The following is a 21,729-nucleotide window of genomic DNA, read 5'->3' as shown; positions in this document are numbered from 1 at the left end:
ATAGAGAAGAGGGAGAAACCTATGAGTCAGAGCTCGAATAGTCATTTGGAAAATAAAGGCAAGACATAAAAGAACAATTTCCTTTTAGGAAATGGGGCCAAACAGTGTCCACAAACTGTCCAAAGTGATATGCAAAGTTAAAATCTCGAAATTAAACCTAAAGAAAGGTTATTGAAAAACATTATTGGCTTATCCCTACTAAGTCACTACATACTAAATTACTTGAAACATGTATATGGGACCCACTTTCCCACTGTACATTGACATGGAAATTTCATTATCAGTACATGCTAAATCACATGAAATAGTGATATGGGACCCACCTTTTCCACAATACATGGACATGAAGATTTTGTTAGATAATTGATAATGCTTAATTGCTCAAAGTAAACCTAGGCTTATATATATTGTATGGATCAATTGGTATACCAATTAGGGATTACAGATAGAAGTACTGTCTACATGGAAAGTCATGGATTGACAATATATGGTTGATATGATTTTAAAAGACAATGAATATCGGTATCAAGGGGCTTGCAGGGATGACGATATGTAATGCCTGAAAAGTGCTCTGATGGGTACGACCCAAGGGCTTGCAGGGACAGTGATAAATAACTCCTGCAAGTGCTTTGATAGGTACCTTTAATTGCCACCAAAGATAGAGAAGGAGCTTGCAGGGACGGCGATACATAACGCTTGCAAGTGCTTTGATAGGTTACTTGGACATAAATATAAGTATTGAGTTTTAAATTTAAATAATTACATAAAAAGACCACTGATATGGCTTTAAAAGACAGAGAAGGAAATAAGTGTACAGATAAGGTGTTAGAAAACCTAGTCCATGAGGTTATAACATAGTGACTATGTAATGTTCTCGATGTTTGTATTGTAAGCTGCAGATTACAGTACCGATACGGGATTATTGTGTAGAGCTACATGCTTCCTCATGGTGTAATAAAATAAGAATATTTTTAAGTAATCTATAAATTGATACAGTTACGCTCGAATAGAGTACTATTATGGGAAATAAATGTGAAAATTTTAGTCAGAAATTTAAAACTTCAGAACTAGCCTATCGAAAGACTATACTTTTAAGGTAGTTGGAGTCAGTAACTCGATTACAATAATGTGAACTACTTTTACCACAGTAATTGCTATAAGTTTAGAGATATCAATACGACTTATCATCCTCAGACGGATGAACAATCGAAACAAGTAATTCGGGTAAATTATGAAACTCGTTGAGTTTCTGTAAATAATGAAAAGAAATGATAATAATAACCTGTAAAATGTAATAAGCCCTCGAGAATAAAATGAGAACTTGTGCCATTGAATCCGAGGGGAGATGGGACAGATACCTCCCACTAATAGAATTTGCATACAATAATAAGTGTCAAGCTAGCATACAAACGGCACCTTATGAAACACTGTAAGGGAAAAAGTGTAGAACACCAGTACGTTGAACTGAGTTGGGTAAAGTTATCTACACATTGATATAGAGTCTTATAATTATTTTGATATTTTTGTCAGAAAAGAATGATTTAGGTATTTGAAAATATATTTAGAAGTTGTAGTGCTATTCCCTCTGGAAGCAAGAATAGATACCTTCCATTGATGGAGTTTATGTATAGTGATATTTATTAAATAAGCATAAAGATACCAAGGTATAAGGTCTTGTATGAGATAAATGTAGAATACCTAGACACAGGGTAATTTAACAGAGCTGGAATTGGTAAAAGAGACTGAAGGACCAGTAAGGATTCCAGTATGAGAAATCAGAGAACTAATGAATAATAGACTTTCATGAGTAGAAATAATAAAGGAAAAAGAAAACAATGATAGGAAAGTGAATAGAATTATGAGATAACGATAAGCTCAGTTGTTTAAATTCAATGAATTTCGAGGATGAAATTCCTTTTAAGAGGGAAAGAGTTGTAACATCCTCATTTTCGTGTTCCGTACGTCCTACTGTTCCGACGGCTATTGCCTACCCCGTAAAGTCGGAATGTCTGAAACTACACTTAATTGACAGTGAGGAAACATAAAATAATGAAATATGTAATGAGAAAAATTAAGGAAAAATAAAAGAGATAAAATGTGACTAAGTTAAATGAGCCAAACCTGTAGCGATGGGTGACTGCACCGAGAAGTTACGGCGAGAACCATTGACTAGCCTTGGACCACGGAGAACTTGGGAAAATATTTTTGGGAACTAATTAAAGGTCTACTGAGGTATAATTGACATTGGAAATGTCAAAGAAAAAATTAATAAGTTAGTATAAATGAAAAACGAAAATTAAAGAAATCGGCGGTACAAGGAGTAAATCGGTTTTATCGAAAAAGTCCGAATTTGACTCGAAGAGGGGCATTTTGGCCAATTGACACCTAGAGTGGACTTTTGACCTAAATATTCATTAAAAATAAGTGATATTAAAATTTGAAAATGTCATTAAAATTAAGAATTGCAGTACATAATGTAAATAGTGAAAATTGGTGACAAATTGGCAAATTATGGAACTTGGAAATTAATTAATTATAAACTACACTTAGTGGAGCACTAACTACACATGAAGTGGACATATAAAAGGCCTTTGGATAGCAAATGATGTCATCTTCAACCTCTCCAAAATCTAGCCAAAACCAACTCCATGAAGAACCTCCATGGACGTCCCAACCAAGCTCTCTCTCTCTTGATTCAAGCCTCCATCTTTCAATGTTTCTTCACTAAAGTTTGTCGACACACCATGGGCAACATATAGACAGCAAAAAGGAGAGGAAATTCCATGGATTTGTGAAGCTCAAGTTGAGGTTAGTTGTCACACCCTACTCCTTGTAAGATGTAACATGTTCCCGTAGTACACCTAATGAATTATCGTACTTCACCTACCGGTAACCCATTAAACATGCTACAAGGGATTTTAAAACAATTTTCGTTCATTTTGGAATTGGTGGGTAAAATTTTTTTCAAATTTTAAAAACCTTCATTTGGAGTCCAAACATAAATCAATTTTTTTGATATTTAAAATCTCTGCAATTTTTACAAAAATTTCGGAAGAGTGCCGTCTATATTTTGAGAAAATAGTTTTTCAAAACCTGAAAATAAAAACACTCCCAATATATTTCTCAATCACAACTTCATTTGCAACTACCAAACTTCAAATCAACAACAATGGCAACACTTCAATTCAAAATCCAAATTTCAAATCAAGAATTAATATCTCAAAACATTTCATAACTCATGCACATTGCATTTTAAATCATTAATTTACAATCATATGTTAATTTACATATGCAAAATCTCAAAAATAATATTATTACAATTTTATCTGTACAACTGCTCAAATTACAGAGATACATATGCATACTATCATTTTACATCAAACTAAACTACAAGGGTATAGACAAATACCCATACAAAAATTCTTCAATTGTGCTTCTCTCTAATTGTAGCAGCTCGCTCTGCTACTATGTCCTTTTCTCTATCTGCGACAGCAAGTTAAAGCTATCGCTGAGTATATAAATACTCAGTGGTGCACAATAAAGCATAATATAAAACATTTATGAACAAATCCTCATTCAAAAATCTAATAATCGCATTTCACAATTTTTTTTCAAATCACATTTATAACAAATCATAATTTTCAAACCTTAATATAGAGTACAACTTGATCAAACAATTTAATAAACATAGTATTGCCAAACAATAACACAACTTAGGCCATGACACAAAATTTTCGAACATGTCGTGTGTACATCACGATAAGGCAAACACCCTTACTAATCGAAATCAATGAGGGAGGTGACTAGCTAGCTAATGAGTACTCATCCACACTCACCCCTCAGACTGGGAAGCCAGAGAGGGAGGAAACTGATCAAATATCATACTCACCCCACAAGTGCAGGAGGAACATATTAATATTGCCAAGCAAAGTGTGAATAAAAACAATTTAAATCAAGTTATTCAAACATTTCATGCAATTCACAAATCATATTTCATTCCAAACTTTTCATTTACAAAGTAGGCAACATACTATTTTTCAAATAAGGTTTTCAAAGCCGTAACTAAATTCAAAACCATATTGTTCAAATATTTCATACAAATCAATAATTAATTTTCATTTCAAATTTCCATCGTAAAATAGGTGACACAACATTCTCGAAATTCATAATGAACAAAAACATTCACAATGTATAACAAATCAATTTCTATTATGAAAACTATAATTTAAAATTTTTGGGCACAAATACAATCAATTTTCAAAATCAAATTTCTATTAACAAGTGGCAACACCACAGTTCTCAAAACCCATAATTAACACAATGCATACAAATCAAGTTTTCAGTGGAAAAACAATAATTTAAAGTTATTGTGCACAAACCTGGACTTAATCACCTCTAGGCCTTCCAGGTCCTTTTCAGCTGAAACACAAAATTTATAGTGTTTCAATACCTTATTTCACAGTAAATCCAATAATTAATTCATAAATACTTAATTCTAGCCCAAATATGCTTAAACTAACATTCTTGGAAATTTTCATTTTGGAGTTACTATTTATGGTACTATTCAAGTCAATTTGTTGACTTTCTAAGGCTTAATAGGTATGGAAACTTCAACTTCACCCACATACCCCATTTTGGTTACTAAATTTGTTGGTTTTGATTATTTACTGAAATTCAAAGTCTTTTGGGCAAATTTGTAAATTTTCAGTTTTTGTGTCCTAAATTGCACTGTTCCATTGGTCACTTTACTGTTAGAATTTGGCAAAACTTCCTTCATAGAAAATGTTACCTATTGTCTTAAGTTTATTCTCCTTTTTGAATCACTCTAATTGGTGTTTTGTAGCTCAAGTTATAGCCATTTGGACTATGGCTGCCGGATTGGACTCAACCCAGAATTCTGGGCAATTTTTGGTGCTGGCAGTTTTGGGTCATCAAATTGGGGTGGCCAAATGACTTGGTTACTAGCAGAATTTGGGTTTGTGTTCTTCATGAAAGTTTTAGGTCTATATCTCATCTAATTACTGGTAAACGTTCACATCATTTAGACCTTCCTAGCTCAAGTTATGACCAAATGAACAAATACTGTTCATTTGGCCAGTTTATATAGGGTCAGACTGAGATTTTCTAAGTTTGGTCAATTTATTCACTAGGTTTTGGTCACTTTTTGGGCATGGTTCCTATTTAAAAATTGTGTCATTTAGTATCTATTTTCATTCCCAATTGGTCTCATACCAATTGGACTTGTAAATTTTCATTTTTGGTCCTTCAAAGTTGACTTGGTCATGCTACCAGCAGCATGACCACACTCAATCCGAATTTGGCCTTAACTCCAACCATTCCTACACACTTCATTTAGTCACAAATGACCATTTCTCACTTCAAATTAGGTCCAAAATATCATTTACAAGTTTCTCACATTTTTAGGCTCTAAACCCTAATGTCCAAAACCCTAATTCACTAACTCTTGCATTTAGCTACTTTCAAAGCCTTCAATCATAACCATTCACTAATTAAAGTTCATATACCCATTTACACCATTCAAATCATGCAATAAACCCCATACACATGCTGTCCAAATTTCAACTTAGTCCCTCAACAATTTGTTTTATTTCATTTTAAGTTTATTTACAAGTTAATCAAGTTAAAAACACAACAAATAAACTAATTTTGCATCTTAAATCACTAACCTTTGTGTAGCAACTTCTAACTCCCCTTTTCTCCAATTCTCTTTCTTCTCTTCTTCTTTCTTTGATGACCAATCGTCTTCTCAAGTGATTAAATCAAGTTTTTATGAAGCAATTATGGGAGAAGTTGAGGTTTAGTAAGGATTTCAAAGCTTGAGTGCAATCTTTAATGGAGGAAAATTCATGGAGAAGTGAGGGTGAGTGTGAGGCGGCAACATGGGTGAAGGAAGAAGACCAATTTTGTTTTTTTTTTCTTTTTCTTTTTGTTATGTCTTTATCTTATGGAAGACCAAAAATCAATATAATTAAATATATTAATTGTATTCTTTATGGCATCATGCATGATGTCATGCATGATGTCATCTCCCTACACCTTTTTCATTTTCTTTTTTTTTTCTATTTATTTTTCTATTAGTTCTTTAATTTAATTCTCAACTCCGAAATTTTGTTTTCTCTGATTTTATTTGACAGCTAGATCAGGAGTCAGCTCTCGGGGTCAATTTATCGAATTGCCCCTCGCCGGTTCAACCCAATTTGTAAATAAATCAATATTTCTTTCGGCTCCCTGACTTAATTATTTGACTGGCTTAACAGTTCTTTTTCACGATTTTCTCTTTTCCACTATGTTCGTAATGGTCCTAAGATTCACAGTGTCACATTTTACAGTTCGAAATTTGACTTTAAATCGACTTTGCAGTCGTTCCCGAGAAGGTCACCCATCGCTGTGACTCTCGGCTCGTTTAACTTCTTGTGTTCTGTTTTTCTTATTTATAATTAACTAATTGGCAATTACTAATTATTTGTGTTTATGACTTATCTAGTTTTCTTAAGCGTGGTCCTAATCTCCTTAATTGTCCGGACCCACTCCGATCACCAGAACAGTGAAATATACCTAGCTATACAAATAGAGGTGTTACAATTCTCCCCCCCCCCCTCTAAAATAATTTCATCCTCGAAATTGTGTCCACTATCTGTCCTTAAATAGTTATACGTGTTGTTTTCTCATGTTTTTCTCATATTTCTACACAGCTTTATAATCAGAATAATGGTCTCTAGCACTTTAACCAACGCTATTTCATCATCGATTGCTCACCTCGTGTGTCAAGTTCCTTATGAGTTTCTGTCATAAGTTAGGTTCGAATTTATTTCAATTTTAGAGGTAAGCCAATCTGTGTACTAGTGGATCCGCTTTTCTAGGACCTCGTGTGATTCTATGGGTGAGAACTTAGTTTTACTCTTTTCTTATCAAATCTCTTAATCATTTGATGTAACCTTCAGTTTAGTTTAGAATATTTTAGTCTTTTCTTGCTATTATTTTAGTAATTATTTTCTTTTGTAGTCTTTTCTTTCTTGGCCATAGGTCCATAACCATTATCTTACCATCTCCATTTATGACTAAGGCCTATGTGCCATTTTGCACTATCTTGTTTGATTTGGTTTAACTTATTTCTTTCTTGATAAAATAGTTCGAAATATCGTTACGCATCTTAAGTAAATTGCTTGCCTTGATGGCAATTCCTCATCTAGTATTTTTCTCATTTCTTACTGTTCTATTTATTTTTATCTATCGATATTCTATAGCTTATTTTGCACTGATGTGTAGTCATTATTTTCTTTTGTACTGAACTATATCCTTTCAATATTCTAACTTTAGAGCTTTAAATCCCAGGTTACGATTTTCAAACTCCTTTCCGATAAGAAAACTTTATCTTATTATAACTACACCCAAAACAGATATCATTTGCAACTATTCTTATCCTTGTATACTATTGGGTAGTACATAGCTCTACACAATAAATTCCAAGTCAGTATTATAATCTGCAGCTTACAGCACAAACATCAAGAATATTGCATAGTTACTACGATACATCCCAATAGATCAAACTTCCCTATATCTTATTTCTTTTAAATTCACTAATATCTTAGACTTATTTCGATTATGGTACCCACTGACATCTATCAGCAATAATACCCTTACCCGCATCTAAGGTAGCTATATTACTATAACTTACTTTTAGGTTCTCTTTCCTTACATAACTAGGCTTATTAATTAACTTTACAAATTCTTATGTGCTAGCAAATACTTTTCACTGACAAACTCTTCCAAAATTAATTTTAAAAAGACTAGTCACTAACATATCAAAATTGATTTTTTTTTCACATATATACATATCTCAGTTAAGAATTGAGAAAATACTAGCAACCATACCAGAAGTCTCATCCTCGTTCTTCTGTCGCATAGTGTATACTCTCACTGGAGCATCACCTTGTCCTGGTTAATTCACAGTACTCTAATTTCCAGGTGTACTACCCCTACCTCTGCCTCTACCTCTACCAACTGTTGGTAAACTCTTCAGCGTAGAAACTTGTGCTGATCCTTCTGATGTGGTGAATGATCCATAACGGCGTGGACTTGTGCAATCCTTAGCAAAATGACCAGTCTCTCCACAATTGAAACATGCTCCTATAGCTCTATAACATACTCCACTATGTGGTTTACCATAAGCCTCACAAAATCGATCTAACAGCGTTTTTCTGTGTGTCTGTTGAGTTTGCTGATCGGATCGGGATGGTTTCTATCTAGAAGATATACTTCTACCCGATTTGCACAAACTAGACCCTCCAAATGTTTTCTTTTCCCAGAGCCACTCTTAGTAGCTTGACCAGTTACCTTTTTAGTTTTCTCTTTCTCTTGTGTACTCTTTTTCACTGTCCATTCTGATTCTATCCTTTCCAGTTCTAGGGCTTGTGAAATCAATTCAGAAAAATTCTGGTGTCGGAAGCCTACCATTTGCATTCTCGAACTAGGCCTCAACCCAACCTCAAACCTTTTACACTGGTCTTTGGGGGTGGAGACTAAGTATCCAGCATAATGGCTTAGCCTTGAAAAGTCCCGCTCATACTCTGCTACAGTTCTATCCCCTTGCTTCAACCTTAAAAACTCTTGCAGCTTCATGTCTACATAAGTATCAGGGACCCACTTTTGCCGAAATTCCCTTAAAAAATCTGCCTATGTAAGGACTGGTGGCTCTATTAGACTATAGGGGATGGTCTTCCACCACTCATATACATCCCCTTGGAGGAGTGATACTGAATATTCGAACTTCAACTCTCCAGCACACTGTAATTTTCTAAAAACCCGTTCCATCCTCTCTAACCACTGTTCTGCTTCCAGTGGATCCACTGTTCCTTTGAATTCTGCAACCCCAAATTTCATTAATTTCTCATATTGCCGAGCCAGAGGCTGTGGTTGTGCTACAGGTGCTTGTGTCTGTGCTTGAGGTGGCACATTTCCTACCATTTATTGAAAGAATGCAGTCATCTTCTGTGAAAACTGAGCAGGGAACTGCGGTGCTTGAGGAGGAGCTAGAGTGGCTGACCCACTCACATTCTGGAGAGCTGGGGCTTCTCCTCGGGCCTCAGCCTCAACAGATTGCTCTACGGAATGATCTCCCTCTTCCATTTCGTTTTCCAGAAATTTTCTACTCTCTGATAACAATCACAAGGAGGTTGACCTCCGTTAGTGCATATTTATGATGTAAATATATCATATATATCAAACATTTGAGCAGTTGCATTTACCAACAAAACATTTCAAATTCACAGTTCAAAATTTATTTTAAAACCTTTGCTCTGATACCACCAAACATGTCACACCCTACTCCTCATAAAATGTAACATGTTTCCATAATACACCTAATGAATTATCGTACTTCACCTACCGGTAACCCATTAAACATACTACAAGGGATTTTAAAACAATTTTCGTTCATTTTGGAATTGGTGGGTAAAATTATGTTCAAATTTTAAAAACCATCATTTAGAGTCCAAACATAAATCAAATTTTTGGATATTTAAAATCTCCGCAATTTTTAAAAAAAATTCGGAAGAGTGCCGTCTATATTTTGAAAAAACAGTTCTTCAAAACCTGAAAATGAAAACACTCCTAATATATTTCTCAATCACAACTTCATTTACAGCCACCAAACTTCAAATCAATAATAATAGCAACACTTCAATTCAAAATCCAAATTTCAAATCCAGAATTAATATCTCAAAACATTTCATAACTCATGCATATTGCATTTTAAATCATTAATTTACAATCATAAGTTAATTTACAGATGCAAAATCTTAAAAATAATATTATTACAATTTTATTTGTAAAACTGCTCAAATTACAGAGATACATATGCATACTATCATATTTACATCAAACTAAACTACCAGGGTATAGAAAAATACCCATACAAAAATTCTTCAATTGTGCTTCTCTCTAATTGTAGCAGCTCGCTCTGCTGCTATATCCTTTTCTTTATCTGCGACAGCAAGTTAAAACTATCGCTGAGTATATAAATACTCAGTGGTGCACAATAAAGCATAATATAAAACATTTATGAACAAATCCTCATTCAAAAATCTAATAATCGCATTTCACAATTTTTTTTCAAATCACATTTATAACAAATCATAATTTTCAAAGCTTAATATAGAGCACAACTTGATCAAACAATTTAATAAACATAGTGTTGCCAAACAATAACACAACTTAGGCCATGACACAAAATTTCCAAACATGTCGTGTGTACATCACGATAAGGCAAACACCCTCACTAATCGAAATCAATGAGGGAGGTGGCTAGCTAGCTAATGAGTAATCATCTACACTTACCGCTCAGACTGGGAAGCCAGAGAGGGAGGAAACTGATGAAATATCATACTCACCCCACAAGTGGAGGAGGAACATATTAATATTGCAATGCAAAGTGTGAATAAAAATAATTTAAATCAAGTTATTCAAACATTTCATACAATTCACAAATCATATTTCATTCCAAACTTTTCATTTACAAAGTAGGCAACACACTATTTTTCAAATAAGGTTTTCAAAGCCATAACTAAATTCAAAACCATATTGTTCAAATATTTCATACAAATCAATAATTAATTTTCATTCCAAATTTCCATTGTAAAAGAGGTGACACAACATTCTCGAAATTCATAATGAACAAAAACATTCAAAATGTATAACAAATCAATTTCCATTATGAAAACTATAATTTAAAATTTTTATGTACAAACACAATCAATTTTCAAAATCAAATTTCCTTTAACAAGTGGCAACATCATAGTTCTCAAAACCTATAATTAATACAATGCATACAAATCAAGTTTTCAGTGGAAAAAAAATAATTTAAAGTTATTGTGCACAAGCCTGGACTTAATCGCCTCTAGGCCTTCTAGGTCTTTTTCAGCTGAAACACAAAATTTATAGTGTTTCAGTACCTTATTTCATAGTAAATCCAATAATTAATTCATAAATACTTAATTCTAGCCCAAATATGCTTAAACTAACATTCTTGGAAATTTTCATTTTGGAGTTACTATTCATGGTACTATTCAAGTCAATTTGTTGAATTTCTAAGGCTTAATAGGTATGAGAACTTCAACTTCACCCACATACCACATTTTGGTCACTAAATTTGTTGGTTTTGGTTGTTTACTCAAATTCTAAGTCTTTTAGGCAAATTTGCAAATTTTCAGTTTTTGTGTCCTAAATTGCACTGTTCCATTGGTCACTTTACTGTTAGAATTTGGCAAAACTTCCTTCATAGAAAATGTTCCCTATTGTCTTAAGTTTATTCTCGTTTATGAAGCATTCCAATTGGAGTTTATTAGCTCAAGTTATAGCCATTTGAACCATGGCTGCCGGATTGGACTCAACCCAGAATTCTGGGCAATTTTTGGTGCTGACAGTTTTGGGTCACCAATTTGGGGTGGCCAAATGACTTGGTTACTGGTAGAATTTGGGTTTGTGTTCTTCATGAAAGTTTTAGGAATATACCTCATCTAACTACTGGTAAAAGTTCAGGTCATTTATACCTTCCTAGCTCAAGTTATGACCAAATGAACAAACACTGTTTATTTGGTCAGTTTATACAGGGACAGACTGAGATTTTCCAAGTTTGGTCAATTTATTCACTAGGTTTTGGTCACTTTTTGGGCATGGTTCCTAAATGAAAATTGTGTCATTTAGTGTCTATTTTCATTCCTAATTGGTCTCATACCAATTGGACTTGTAAATTTTCATTTTTGGTCCTTCAAAGTTGACTTGGTCATGCTGCTGGTCAATCCGAATTTGGCCTTAACTCCAACCATTCCTACACACTTCATTTGGTCACAAATGACCATTTCTCACTTCAAATTTGGTCCAAAACATCATTTACAAGTTTCTTACATTTTTGGTCTCTAAACCCTAATGTCCAAAACCCTAATTCACAAACTCTTGCATTTAGCTATTTTCAAAGCCTTTAATCATAACCATTCACTAATTAAAGTTCATATACCCATTCAAACCATTCAAATCATGCAATAAATCCCCATACACATGCTGGCTGAATTTCAACTTAGTCCCTCAACAATTTGTTTCATTTCATTTTAAGTTTTTTTACAAGTTAATCAAGCTAAAAACACAACAAATAAACTAATTTTGCATCTTAAATCACTAACCTTTGTGTAGCAACTTCTAACTCCCCTTTTCTCTAATTCTCTTTCTTCTTTTCTTCTTTCTTTGATGACCAATCTTCTTCGCAAGTGATTAAATCAAGTTTTTATGAAGCAATTATGGGAGAAGTTGAGGTTTAGTAAGGATTTCAAAGCTTGAGTGCAAGCTTTAATGGAGGAAAATTCATAAAGAAGTGAGGGTGAGTGTGAGGCGGTAACATGGGTGAAGGAAGAAGACCAATTTTGTTTTTTTTTTTTCTTTTTCTTTTCTTTATGTCTTTACCTTATGGAAGATAAAAAATCAATATAATTAAATATATTAATTATATTCTTTATGGCATCATGCATGATGTCAAGCATAATGTCATCTCCCTACACCTTTTTCATTTTCTTTTTTTTTCTTTTTATTTTTCTATTAGTTCTTTAATTTAATTCCCGACTTCAAAATTTTCTTTTCTCTAATTTTATTTGACAGCTAGGTCAGGAGTCAGCTCTCGGGGTCAATTGACCAAATTCCCCCTCGCCGGTTCAACCTAGTTTGTAAATAATTCAATATTTCTTCTGGCTCCCTGACCTAATTATTTGACTGGCTTAATAGTTCTTTTTCATGATTTTGTCTTTTCCATGTGTTCGTAATAGTCCTAAGGACCGCAGCGTCACATTTTACGGTTCAAATTTGACTTTAAATTGACTTCGCAGTCGTTCCCGAGAAGGTCATCCATCGCTGTGACTCTTGGCTCGTTTAACTTCATGCGTTCTGTTTTTCTTATGTATACTTAACTAATTGATAATTACTAATTATTTGTGTTTATGACTTATCTAGTTGTCTTAAGTGTGGTCCTAATCCCCTTAATTGTCCGGACCGATTCCGGTCACCGGAACAGTGAAATATACCTAGCTATACAAATAGGGGTGTTACATTAGTGCTAGTTTTTCATTCCTTGATTCTTTAAAGTTTGTTTTAAGGTTGAGATGAGTTGAATGGTGAAGAAATTTGAAGGTTTTGATGAGTTATTGATGTGTACAATTTTTTGCAGCCATGGGATCTCATGTTCTTTGAATTTTTCTTACATTAAATTGATGGCAATTAGTGTTGATCGAGTTAAATTGAAGTGCTAGCCAATTAATTCCCATGTATGTATAAGTAAGTATTGAATTTAGGGGTTTTGGAAAGAAATTTAGAGACCTTAGCAAATTGCCATTTTTGGCAGCCTTGAAGTGCATGAATTGATGCTTGATATCATGAATTAAATTGATGAATTATGGTAATTATATTTTAAGGGTAGTAAATGTGAAGTAGTGGTGGAATTGTATGTAGTAAAAATTAAGTGAATACATGTATATATTGTGTTGAATTTAATTTTGAGAATTAGGGTAGTAATATGTGTATTGAACACTTGTGTATTCTGCCCAAATTGACCAACTTGAGACTTGATGAATGAGATTATAAGTGCTATGATTATTGTATTGTAGTTTGGGAGAAGAAGGATTAAACATTGGTAGTGTTCTTTTATGTGCAGGTTATGTGTGTTGAAGGCAGTAGGTAAATTGAACCATAAGTGAAAATTTGTGACCCCAATTGGTATGAGGCCAATTGGAGGCAAAATTAGACACAAAATAGGCCAACTTTCATGTAGAAATATTGCCAAAATTCTGTCTAGAAAGTGACATGAAAATTGACCAAATCCGGATTGGTGACATTGCAAACCTGAAAATTGACCATTTGAACAGCAGCCAGTATTTTGGCCATAACTCACTCAAAACAAGTCCAAATGACCTAAAATTTATACCATGGAAAGCTTAGAATAGAGTTACAACTCTTATGAAGACACCAAAACCCAGAAATGACCATAAGCAAGTCAAAATGATTGTCAAATTTGGGTTACAAAAACTGGCCGAATTGAAATTGACCTAAAAATGACCTAAACTTTGCAATATAAGTGCAACTTGACCAGCATTAGTAAAATGATCATAACTTGGTCCATAGAACTCCAAATGACATGAAATCAGTCCCAAAATTTCAATAATACATAGATCTACAATAATGGTAATTTGACCAAAACTCAAAAGTCAAGGGAACTAGGCCAATTAACTTGATTAATTTGGCACACTAAATCTGGAATTAGCACATTTGACCATAAAATCTAGAAAATTCAAATAAGCATATCTCCCACCAAAGTGTCCAATTTAAATGAGCCATACCAATCTAGAAAGCTAAGAAACAGACCTAAAACATTGTTTGAGACAACTTTCTCGAATTATAAATGTAGAAGGTCAGAATTTAAGGTCAAATCCATTGACCTAATTGAGGACCATGCCAATATAGGACATTTGAGTCTAAGTTAACAATTTGTCTATAAAGAATTCTATAAGACTTGAAAAATGGTAAGAAAAATTTTTGGTTGTCCCTAAGACATAGGACAACAATACTTATGAAGAATGCCAGACCTGAATGTGATTACAAATAGTCCAAATAAATTCGTAAAATCAAAGCCGAAAATATCTAAAAAGGAAATTAAACTTTAGATTTGATCTAGTTATGGTTAATTTACCATAACTTGAGCTATACAACTCCAAATGGAGTGATTCACAAAGGAAATCAAAGAAGACCCAATGAGAAACAATTTAATGAAGAGAAATCTATTAAATTTACATTATAGCCTGGTCCAATAGATAGTAGACATTGGCCATAAAATCTAGAAAATGGCAATAAAATACAATAAGCTTTAAAATGAAATTGGTAACATATACCAACACTTAGAGACTATAAAAAGTGACCAATTGGGAATATTAAAATTGACTCACTTAGAGTGCTTCAAAGGTCAACATTATAGGTGGACTAATGAAATGAATTGAAGGGAATAGTACTAAAAATATTTAGATATTGGATTTTATTATTAGAAACAATTTAACTGAGTACTGAAACACTTTAAATTGTGTGTTTCAGTTGAAAAGGATATTAAAAAGCATAAGGAACATTGAGTAAAGGCCTAGAGGCGATTCAAACCAGGTCTGTGCACAATACTTTTTATATTCACTACTTTTACTAGCAACTTTATTTGGAGAAATGAGTTATGAATAATTTTTTATTGTTTTGGCTTTGGGAATTTTATTTGAGAATTATTGTGTTGCCTACTTTGCAAATGGAAATTTTGAGATAAAATGTGTTTAGTGGTATCAGAGCAAAATAGGGACGGTGATACATAACGCCAACGATTCTTGGGAACTCTCACGCATGAACTGTGGCAAAGCGTGACTCTACGCCTAGGAGCTTGTAGGGATGGCAATACGTAATGCCTGCAAGTGCTCTGATAGGTACACTATATTCCTCCCTCTTTGACTTGCCAGTCTGAGGTGAGTATGGATGAGTTCTCATTAGCTAGCTAGCCACCTCTCTCATTGATTTCGATTAGTGGGTGAGTTTTTCTTATCATAGTATACAACACGGCATGTTCGGAAAAGTTTGTGTCATGACCTAAGTTGTATTATTGATTAGCAACACTATGTTTATTAAATTTTTTGATCAAATTTGTGTTGTATGAGCTTTGAAAATTGTGATATGAAATTGTGAATCATTTGAATTGTGAATTGTCGATAAATGTTTTATATACCATATTTTAAATTGTTATTGTGCACCACTAAGTAAATTTTACTCAGTGATAGCTTTTTCATTGCTGTCACAGGTAGACAGACAGATAATGCAGCAGAGTAGGGTGCTTGTGCTATACTTTTGGGATTTTGCCAGGTATATTAAGTATACCACTTCCTTGTAAATATTATTGTAATGTATGTGCATTGTATGTATTTATTGTACTTGGTCTTCAGCAGTTGTAAACTAAAGTTATAAATTATTTTGGCCTGTAAAAATGTTGTACTATAATTTTCTTATCTCAGCTTTGAAATACTTAATCATTTTGCATTCTATTTTTGAAACTACTGAAAGTGATGTTCAATTGAGTTTGACTTATGTTTGAGAAAATTGATTTGTGTTGAGCCATATTGGAGTTTGGGACTGAAACAAATATATTGGAAGTGTTTTCTATAGGTTTTTGAAGAACTGTTTTGCTCCAAATACAGACGGCACTCAGCCTAAATTTTTATAAAATTTATGGCTATTTCAGACCTAATATGTGATTTAACTTCGATTAAAAATTTTTAACACCTCTCAAAAGTGCTCACCACTGTAAAAAGAAATAAGAAAAGGTTTAAAATCCCTTGTAGTGTATTTAATGGGTTATTAGTAGACGAAGTTTGGTAATTCATTAGGTATACTACTGTTAGTAATATGCCCTAGAGCTTATCATTTAGTATGTATCTTGTACATATTTTTATTAATAAAAGGCATTTCCACTTTTCTGTTTACATAATATATTTATGTGTAATAGAAAAGGTCCATTGATATTTTGTTAGAAATTCTATTCTTAAGTTGTTAAAAATATGAGTAACAGTATTTCTAGTACAAAGTATCATAAATAGGTTCACAATCGAGGATACTTCAAAATAAGGACATGACTTATCCAGAAAGATTGTATTCATGTTTGTTCCCAAGTTATTTATATGAGTTATAAATAAGATGGAATGGTGAGTCTCATGCCATATGACAAACATGATAGGCACTTATACATGATAAGTAGGCCGAACCAGTGACACTTATAACAAGCACATGGAGTTTAGTCTTGTCAATGCATTGTCATAAATCATATCAGTGAAGGAGCAGAAGCGTGAAAAACACAAATTTATATAATTGAATTCAAAAATTTTCACCTAGGGTCACATGCATCATGCGAGATTTATTTTTATCTATTTGATTTCAATGATAAACAACATATTAAAACTCTTTTAATATGTTTTTGGATTTGTATTTTCCATTTAAGATTTTAAAATTAATTAGATTAATTTTTGAACCCTAGATTAAAGAAAAAACAAACACACTAACCTCTTGATGCACTGCAGTGTATTTGCACCTTTAAGATGCGTCTTCAGGACACTAGATGTTGTCCCTCTAGCTTGTCCACACTAAGAACACCTATGGCAGCCCTTGAACAGCTTTTAAAGCTTTTTCCATGAATTAGAAAATCAAGTTCTACCTTTTAAGAGATTAAACATGTAAATTGGACACTAGAAACAATTTCTAGTATTTTTAATTCAAGAGATTGTTTGCTAATCTCTTGGAATAGATGAGAGAAGAAGATGAAGAGAGAATGGGAGCTTCAAGGTGGTGGCACAAAGGAGGATAGCTGCTGGTTGTATTATGTTCTTTTGATAACAACACATATATAGCTAGGTCAACACATTAAACCCTTGCCACATGTCACCCTCTGATTGGTTCTAGGTTTAATTGACCCAATCACATTGTGTCGAGTGTCAAACCTATATTTAATCTTAATTTTAATCATCTTACATGATTAAAAGACATTTGGCAAGCTTATGTGTAGTGCCATGTGTCACCATCTCATGGTGCCACATGTCACCCTGTGAAATGACCAAAATGCCCTTGTGTCTTAATTTTGAGTTCTCAATCAAAAATAAATATTTCTCTTCTTCTAATCAATTTATATCAAATATAAATAAATTAATTAATCTTTATTAATTAATTTCTCGTTAATTAAATTCATATTTAAACACTTTAAATATAAATTTAACTTATACTGTACATCAAATAACCTAGATTTGGTTTCAAGTTATGCTAGGGACTTTACAATCCAATTGCAAACTAAACCTATTTAATTAATCAATTAAACTAATTAATTAATTAATTAAATCATATTTAATTAGGTGATTACTTGTATATATGTGTGACTTACTAGGCTCATCACTAATTGGTAATGAGATATGATATCAACTCTTAATATCATCAGAACTCTTTCTTACCATAAATGATTTCTCTAAATCATTTTATGCATCTCATAGACCATGGTTAACACCTAGCATAGCATGCCATGGCCACCCAATTAGTAATAAGGTTTACCTTAAATGAACCTACAATCATATGTTAACATGCACTAGAATCTCTCTGTTACAAAATTCCAACTCAAGCTGGAGCCATGATTTATGTCAAACTCCATTTGCTATGAATATTATGTTCTTTTTTAATTCCAATTCTTGATTAAAAAGATTTTCTCATCAAAAACTCTTTTCTGATTAAATCTATCTGTCCTGGCCAGGAACTTGAAACATCAAGAACAATTAAATGGACATAGGATTTTATCCCTATTTACTTACAGGAACAGATTTCATCTTGATCAACACCTACCTCCATATATAAGTAGTAAGAGCCAACACATGCCCATATTGTTATTAGTATGCCCTAGAGCATATCATTTAGTATGTATATTGTACATAATTTTATTAATAAAAGGCATTTCCACTTTTTCGTTTACATAATATATTTATGTGTAATAGAAAAGGTCCATTGATATTTTGTTAGAAATATTATTCTTAAGTTGTTAAGAATATGAGTGACAATATTTCTAGCACAAAGTATCATAAATAGGTTCACAATCGAGGATACTTCATAATAAGGACATGACTTATCCAGAAAGATTATATTCATGTTTGTTCCCAAGTTATTTATATGAGATATAAATAAGATGGAATGGTGAGTCTCATGCCATTTAACAAACATGATAGGCACTTATAAATGATAAGTAGGCCGAACCAGTGACACTTATGACAAGCACATGGAGTTTACTCTTATCAATGTTTTGTCATAAATCATATCAGTGCATATAATCTTTAGACCTGAGATAGCACAGTTATCTTGTATATAGGTAGTTTGAGTTTGATACTGCTTTCATACTTGTACTATGTATGGGTATATGGGCATGTGTTGGCTCCTACTAGTTATATATGGAGGTAGGTGTTGATCAAGATGGAATCTGTTCCTCAAAGTAAATAGAGATAAAATCCTATGTTCATTTAATTGTTCTTAATGTTTCAAGTTCCTAGCCAGGACAGATATATTTATTCAGAAAAGAGTTTCTGATGAGAAAATCTTTTTAATCAAGAACTGGAATTAAAAGAGAACATAATATTCATAGCAAATGGAGTTTGACATAAACCATGACTCCAGCTTGAGTTGGGATTTTGTAATAGAGAGATTCTAGTGCATGGTAACATATGATTATAGGTTCATTTAAGGTAAATCTTATTACTAATTGGGTGGCCATAGCATGCTATGCTAGGTGTTAACCATGGTCTATGAGGTTCATAAAATGATTTAGAGAAATCATTTATGGTAAGAAAGAGTTCTGATGATATTAAGAGTTGATATCATGTCTCATTGCCAATTAGTGATGAGCCTAGTAAGTCACACACATACACAAGTTATCACCTATTTAAATATGATTTAATTAATTAATTAAAGAGTTTAATTGATTAATTAAATAGGTTTGGTTTGCAATTAAATTGCAAAGTCCCTAGCATGACTTGAAACCAAATCTAGATTATTAGATGTGTAGTATAAATTAAATTTATATTTAAAGTGTTTAAATATGAATTTAATTAATGAGAAATTAATTAATTAATTTTTATTTGATATAAATTAATTAGAAGAAGAAAAATAATTATTTTGGGTTAAGAACTCAAAATTAAGACACAGGGGCATTTTGGTCATTTCACAGTGTGATACGTGGCACCATGAGATGGTGACACATGGGATTACACATAAGCTTGCTAAATGTTTTTTAATCATGTAAGATGATTAAAATCAAGATTAAATATAGGTTTGACACTTGGCACAATGTGATTGGGTCACTTAAACCTATAGCTAATCAAAGGGTGACATGTGGCAAGGGTTTAATGTGTTAATATAGCTATTTAAGTGTGGTTATGAAAAGAAAAATAACCAGCAGTCACTCCTCTCCTTTGTCACGCCACTTTGAGGATTTTTATCTATTCTTCTTCATCTCTCATCAATTCAAAGAGATTAGCCATCAATCTCTTGAATTAAGAACACTAGAAATTGTTTCTAGTCTCCTGTTTACATCTCTAATCTCTTAAAAGGCAGAACTTGAATTTCTAATTAATAGAAAAGGATTTAGAAGCTGTTCAGGCATTGCCATAGGTGTTCTTGGTGTGGACAAGCTAGAGGGACAACATCTGGTGTCCTGAAGACGAATTTCAAAGGCGCAGACATGCTGCAGTGCATCAAGAGGTTAGTTTAATCGTTCGTGATTTAATCTAGGGTTCTAAAATTAATCTGATTAATTTTAAAATCTTAAATAGCAAATACAGATCCAAAAACATATTAAAAGAGTTTTAATATGTTGTTTATCATTGAAATCAAATAGATAAAAATAAATCTTGCATGATGCATGTGACCCTAGGTGAAAATTTTTGAATTCAATGGTATAAACTTGTGTTTTTCACGCTTCCGTTCCTTCACATATACCCATACACAGTACAAGTATGAAAGCAATATCAAACTCAAACCACCTATATAAAAGATAACTGTGCTATCTCAGGTCTAAAGATTATATGCACTGATATGATTTATGACAATGCGTTGATAAGAGTAAACTCCATGTGCTTATCATAAGTGTCACTAGTTCAACCTACTTATCATGTATAAGTGCCTATCATGTTTGTTATATGGCATGAGACTCACCATTCCATCTTATTTATATCTCATATAAATAACTTGGGAACAAACATGAATACAATCTTTCTGGATAAGTCATGTCCTTATTATGAAGTATCCTTGATTGTGAATCTATTTATGATACTTTGTACTAAAAATACTGTCACTCAAATTCTTAACAACTTAAGAATAGAATTTCTAACAAAATATCAATGGACCTTTTCTATTACACATAAATATATTATGTAAACGGAAAAGTGGAAATGCCTTTTATTAATAAAAATATGTATAAGATACATACTAAATGATATACTCTTGGGCATACTACTAACAATCTCCCACTAGCACTAGAGCCATTCATTACAATATCTTAGACCCATCTTCTCAAGATGACTGTCTAGCTGAGTCTATGACATAGGCTTAGTGAATGAATCAGTTGGATTTTCAGCTGATGCTATTTTCTGCATGGCTACATCGCCTCGCCCAACTATTTCTCTGATAATGTGGTAGCGCCTTTCTATGTGTTTGGATTTCTGGTGAGACCTTGGTTCCTTAGCCTGTATGACTGCTCCATTGTTGTCACAGTGTAGTGGAACTGCTGACTCAATGGAAGGAACTACTGCAAGTTCTGTCACAAACTTCTTTATCCAAATTTTCCTTTGCGAGATTCGATACAACAATATACTCAAATTTCGTGAGTGGAATCTGTAATCGTACTCTATTTGGAACTCTTCCAACTGACTGCGCCTCCATTACAAATGAACACATACCCAGAGGTAAACTTTCTATCATCGATATCTGATTGGAAATCAGAATTAGTATAACTATCCAATTGCAAGTCTCCACCTCCATAGATCAACAATAAATCCTTAGTTCTTCTCAAGTGCTTAAGGATATTCTTGATAGTTATCTAGTGTTTTAAACCTGGATTTGATTGATACCTGCTAGTCCAACTAATAG

Source organism: Hevea brasiliensis, chromosome 1 (assembly GCF_030052815.1).
Source record: "Hevea brasiliensis isolate MT/VB/25A 57/8 chromosome 1, ASM3005281v1, whole genome shotgun sequence".
Taxonomy (NCBI): Eukaryota; Viridiplantae; Streptophyta; class Magnoliopsida; order Malpighiales; family Euphorbiaceae; genus Hevea; species Hevea brasiliensis.
This window is presented reverse-complemented; position numbering follows the sequence as displayed.